This window comes from Erpetoichthys calabaricus, chromosome 18 (assembly GCF_900747795.2).
Source record: "Erpetoichthys calabaricus chromosome 18, fErpCal1.3, whole genome shotgun sequence".
Classification (NCBI taxonomy): domain Eukaryota; kingdom Metazoa; phylum Chordata; class Cladistia; order Polypteriformes; family Polypteridae; genus Erpetoichthys; species Erpetoichthys calabaricus.
Genome location: NC_041411.2, coordinates 28531328 through 28537327, shown reverse-complemented (window position 1 = coordinate 28537327; position 6000 = coordinate 28531328). Strand labels below are relative to the sequence as shown.

At 35.8% G+C, this 6000-nt stretch overlaps 1 long non-coding RNA gene across 1 annotated transcript; it reads right to left on the bottom strand.

Moving 5' to 3' along the window:
• Positions 1-475: 475 nt before the first annotated feature.
• LOC127526240 (uncharacterized) lies at positions 476-5676 on the bottom strand. Its single transcript, XR_007933883.1, has 2 exons — positions 2490-5676; positions 476-2436 (listed from the first exon to the last, which is right to left on the bottom strand). It is a non-coding gene; the product is annotated as an uncharacterized LOC127526240 (long non-coding RNA).
• Between the last annotated feature and the right edge of the window lie 324 nt (positions 5677-6000).

Below are 6000 nucleotides of genomic sequence, written 5' to 3'. Positions count from 1 at the left end.
TCACTTGAATAATGGAGGTAATTTTAAAAATAAAAGTTGAATAGGATTTCCGTTTTTGCCATGCTATTGAATATCATAAAAATGTCACAAGTAGTGTTATCGAATACAAAAATTCTGATATCATGACAGCCCTAGTATGGACACATATTTATATGAATTTATAACTAAAAACTATAACTTTGAAGGCAAAGACAATGTATTTTAGGTTTCATTTAATCATCAGTTTTTGAAATTTAAAGTAAATGATCCTGTAATTAAAAGAGCACTATACTCATTTTCCATTGATGCAAAGACTACCGAAGTAGATCTTAAAAACAGAAAACAGAGCAGACAGCGTAACTTCAGAGAAGTTTATTTGGAGTTGATAAAAACAGCAGCCAACAAAAGTCAAGAACACGTGTTCTTCAGATTTCATAAAAGGATTCTAACCGAATTCCTGTCTTTTTATCTTTTAAACCAAAAGACACAAGGCGCATTGATAGGTCACTGAGGATTTTATTGTTGCTTGTTTTTAAATTTATACATTAGTAAACAACAATGACAGAAGAAAAAAAATATTCATATTATGCATAAAATTATTTACTCACATGATCAACCCTAACCCCTGATATGCAGTAAATGTGATACTGCACAATATTTATATACAGTATATATACACATTATACATACACACACAAAATCAGCAAGTATTGGTACTGGGTGCCAGCTCCAGGGAGAAGCTACACTATTGTAACCTGCACAGTTTACACATAATCTGCTTTATCTCCATGTGCATGTAAAGCAGCAGCACATTTGAAATAGGACAGGCAATTCTACGCACAACAGAATTATTAGTCCCCTCTGCCTGCATTATTTTCCCACTAATTATCATAGCTATGGTCCTGCCATAACACAGCCTAGTTGGAAATGTATTTCCTTGTAAGTCACATTCATTACTCCACAGTCAAATCTCAACAGCAACCACACACATCCTGCAGAAAACATCCTATTTCAGTTTTTGACTGCCTTAAGACAGTAATCTATCATACTATATGCATATGGAAACAGCAAAAAGATTTGTTCAATAAGCAAAGCTTCATCATATGACTTCTGAGTCAACATGTGAACAAGAACAACTTGGGTCAACTTATAATTAGTTAAAAATAAATAAATAAATAAAACCAATGGAAATGTTTTAGCAAACACTCCCAAATGAAACTTCTTTCACAGTTGCCAGAAGATTTAGGAAGGAAGGAGACAGGATAAGATAAACTTTAGCTGATGTTCAGAAATTATAACACGGAACAATGACGGACTTTCCAAACTGCTTTAATCCCAGTGGAAGGTCTCATTTAACTTTCCTGGATAAAATGAACAATCAAAAAAAAAAAAAAAATCTTGCTAGAAATTCCAGAAAAAAAAGATACTCAAACATGTTGGGAAGAAAAGGAGAGTCTACAAAGAATGCATGGCACAGGATTTTGCTCTGCCTTCTTATTTAGATGTGCATACATTTATACTTATCATAATCGAATCTGAAGATATGACAAGGTACACTATATAAATCAATTCGCTCTTAAAGTGACAGAATGACACTCATGACTGCATTTAAGAGTTTGTCTTGACCCAGTTAAAATTAAAGCAATAAAAACGTAAAGCTAACAAATGTTATTTCAAATAGCACCTCAGTCTGACCTGCAACCTATTTGAAACGAGAGATGTGCAAGACAGCAGGTCTTTCAGTCAATTTGTGAATAGTTAACATAAATAAAATTAAGGTGGGCTGGGGTGTTGTCATTGGTTTAGGGGCACCTGTTAAATGTCCTTCCATCATCTCTTGGGACAATAAGAAAAAAGGAAACACATTGTAATAGTATGAAAATACAAAAAAAAAAAAACCTTTTCAGGTTATAGCAGTTAATGAATAAAGGCGACATTGTTAAAAATACATATTTCTCATATGTAAAACTGCTAATCCTTAAAATGCACAGAAAGATGTAGACAAAATTAATTACTGGTCTGACAATTTTCTGCCACATAGTGGTTAATGACAGTTAAGGAAAACTGGCTTAATTCATATACCTTACTTGATAGGCACTGAGAGGGAAGATTGCCCCCGTATTCAAAATACAACTCTAGTTGAGTGCTCAATGGGCCAGAGTCTGTGAAGCATTAATGAATCAATCACAGTTAAGTTACAATGCCACGTGTAACATACATTCAGAGCTATCTGTTACTTTATTGATGAAAGCCATGATAGCGTACCACTTTCTTCTCCCCAGTTAATTTACTTCACATTGTCTAAACTGAAAGTAGGACTGATGGAACAAGAAAGTACAGTAGCACAGAGATCACTTACTTCTGCTATATAGGTGTAGTTTGGAAGGCATAATCAAACAAGACACTGCAGAATTTAATATTGGTATAGAAAAAAAAAAATCACACTCTAATTATGACCTCTGGATGTTTTGTTAGCCGTCTACAGACTAGTATAAATTCTATAGAAAAACAACTGCTTTTCTGCTGGGAATATGTTTTGACCCGTTTTTCTCTAAATTGGATTCATTTACTTTTTCCACATTTTTAAAAGCATTAAATGATAGTTACATTAGTCATCACATATTTTGTGGAACTGAATGGCAGCAATGACCACAAACTTGGCCAAATAATGTTTAATGTGAAGTCTCCCAAACATATTCTGAATACACAATTTTATTTTAAAGCTACTGTCGAAAGTGCAGAACCTCCTGAGGAAAGTAAAATGCAGCTTCAGGAATTGCATATTAATCCTCTCTACATTTTTCATAATGTTGCCAAGACATGCGCTGATTCCCTCCCTTCTTTTGGGTTAAACAGGTTCAAGAAAAAAAAGTTTGATTTTTAAAGGACAGGTTAAAACAAATGTATAAAGAAGGCCAGTTGAACATATTGGAACATATTCTAACTGAATGCTTCTTAATCTAAGATGTAAATTCAAAGATTTCCTGTCAAACTAGTAATTTTGCTACTATGAATAGTGCAACAAGCTAGTAAAATTTTCCAACTGTAATAACTTTTCACAAATCTTCTATGAAAGTCTACTTCCTATTAATAGTACAGGTCAAATAACATGATTCCTCCCCAGGAGGGGTGGTTGGGAACACCAGGACAAAAGAACAGGAGCAGAGGTGCTGGTGACCTGAGCTGCATAACATGGCTCTCCAAACTCTTCTTTGTCAGCTGCTTTTGACATCTCAGGTGTTGTAGTCCGCAGCTCTCTCTTGTTGCATACTCAGGTTCACACATAAACTGTATACTACACCTCATCTATGTCATGTTCCATTTTAACCAAGTGCTCAAAGATGACTTCGCTGTGACAGCAATGCTGTAATCTAGGTTTTGGCATTTTTCGATGTTTTATCTTAATTGTAATGTAGCGCATAACCTTAGAAGAAATTAAGTAACAAGCAGATGAAGGATTCTTACAGGAGGGACATTTTCTATTGATGTCATCAAACTATCCGAAATTATACTTGATAAAATCTGAGTGGTAGATGTGTGCTATTTTGTCAGACTATAATTGGAATGAGGGCGGCACGGTGGCGCAGTGGGTAGCGCTGCTGCCTCGCAGTTGGGAGATCTGGGGACCCGGGTTTACTTCCTGGGTCCTCCCTGCGTGGAGTTTGCATGTTCTCCCCGTGTCTGCGTGGGTTTCCTCCGGGCACTCCGGTTTCCTCCCACAGTCCAAAGACATGCAGGTTAGGTGGATTGGCGTTTCTAAATTGGCCCTAGTGTGTGCTTGGTGTGTGGGTGTGTTTGTGTGTGTCCTGCGGTGGGTTGGCACCCTGCCCGGGATTGGTTCCCTGCCTTGTGCCCTGTGTTGGCTGGGATTGGCTCCAGCAGACCCCCGTGACCCTGTGTTCGGATTCAGCGGGTTGGAAAATGGATGGATGGATGGATGGATAATTGGAATGAGATATATTTTAAATTAAATCTTGACTATTTCCATACTAAGCTAAATCTATCTAAAATTATATTTAGGCTATCTTTGAATTCAAGTGTATTAGATACATCTAATTAATTAATAAGTAATTAACTAAGTAATTAATACAAATGTAATGTAAGATACATGCAATTCAAATGCTGAAAGCCAAAACTAAAAGGTAACTCTTTAAGTGATGTAGAAGTCAACCGAGTTTAGTTGGGGGGGAAGGGCGAGGAATGGTGCTTGGGCTCAGTTTCTGCTAGTCCAAATGGAATTACAGATCTGAAAAATGTAAATTGCAACTAACCAAAATATCACTAGACAAGTTTCTCAAACTATAATTTTAATCAGTAAAAGTATATTTACATATAACCAAAACATGAATTAGTATCAAGAAGATGTGCATTAGCACAATAAATTAAATGTTGAAACAGCTTGCTGCTGTTTTCTAAGGAAATGCACTAATATGAACAGCAGCCATTGCTGTCAAACCAGCTTAAAATGTAGCGGTCAATACTCCTGTTAGACTGGTGAATCAAGGATGAGCTCTTCAAAATGTATTAAGAAATATGGTATGAGCAGAAAAAGCATGAGAAATAACAGTTAATAAATGCTGGTGAATCCTACCCTTTCTGGAGCTGAGGGAGGAAATTTTGAGTGCTCACAGCAGACTCTGGTCAGGAGTATTTCAAAGACTCAACACCAAGAACAAATACCAGAAAGTCAAAATGTACAAGCCAATAAGCTTCAACTGCCCTGCCTGGGTAGTCCTTACCAAACCCTTTCCAGCTGTTTATTAAAAAGCAGCTCCCCAATAGATTTTGTCTGTCTTTCAAAAACCTAAACATGATACCTAATTATCTAATGTAAGAATACCTGGTGACTAAAAAATAAAAAATTATATATGCAGCAGTTAACGGTATGGAGTACAGTTTCTAGAATGTGTTTCTGCAAACACAATACGATTTTGAAACTTGATGCTAGCTTCTAAATCTCCCCACTCTCTGCTTGCTTCCCTGGGAGACCAGGCCTCTTTGAAGTGTCCGCTGCTAACAATTGCAAGTGCATTTTACATCCCTCTGCAGAGTTCTAAGGAAACAATAAAACATTTATACGTTTTCATCTGGCAGACTGGCAATCAACTCTTCAAAACCACAACATACTTTAACCCCCCACCCTACCCCCACAATTTCTCATGTGCCTTGCTTGCTTCTATCCCTTATGAAACCACCCCAAATGTCAAGCTTTACAGTTTCAAATAGCAAAGTAGTCTGCTTATAAAGTACTTAAAAATAATTTTAATGAAATGTCAGCTTTTGAAGGAAAAAAAAAAACAAACTTCCTAGACCATTTCAGACATGAAGCAGTTGTGCCTGATCTAGCACACCTTCTATATAACTCAGCATTCCCCAGAGGAATAAATATTTTAAGAACTTTAAATCTCCTAGATTGGTTGTCTATTACTGTCCTGAGTGCTGTAATAAACAGATTTTCAATCAAATCTTTGCCCAATATATCTTCTAAAGATTATACTATATGGTTCAAGAAAAAAAAAATTATTCTTGAATTTCAAAAGACAAAATAAAAAAAACACTAGGCTTTAGAGTCAATATACCTTCTCACACAAATAAAACCTCTCATACCAAGGCTGATGCCATAACCTAACTAAAAAGGAAAAAAAAAAAAGTAAGTTTAAAGTATGATTAGAAAAGATAAAAATTACATGTCACAAGTGCTTGACACAAAATAAGCAAATCGATCAAAAATAACATAAAAAGGAAATTAATTAAATATTTGACACTAACTTGTAAATAGCTTCTAATGTGGCACAAAGAAATGAAAAATACACCTGCCAAAAACGAAATGAAAAAAATCAAAAGATCAGTGCTAAAGGATCCCAAAAGTCTGACTCCTTGCAACTTGGCCACACACAATTCAGAAGGGATAAGGTACAAAAATCTGAAATGCAACAGTTACTTAAGGTCAAAGTATAGACAGCTTGCCATAACCTACATAAAAAGAACAGAAGTGTAAGACGAGTGTCAAATAACTGCCCC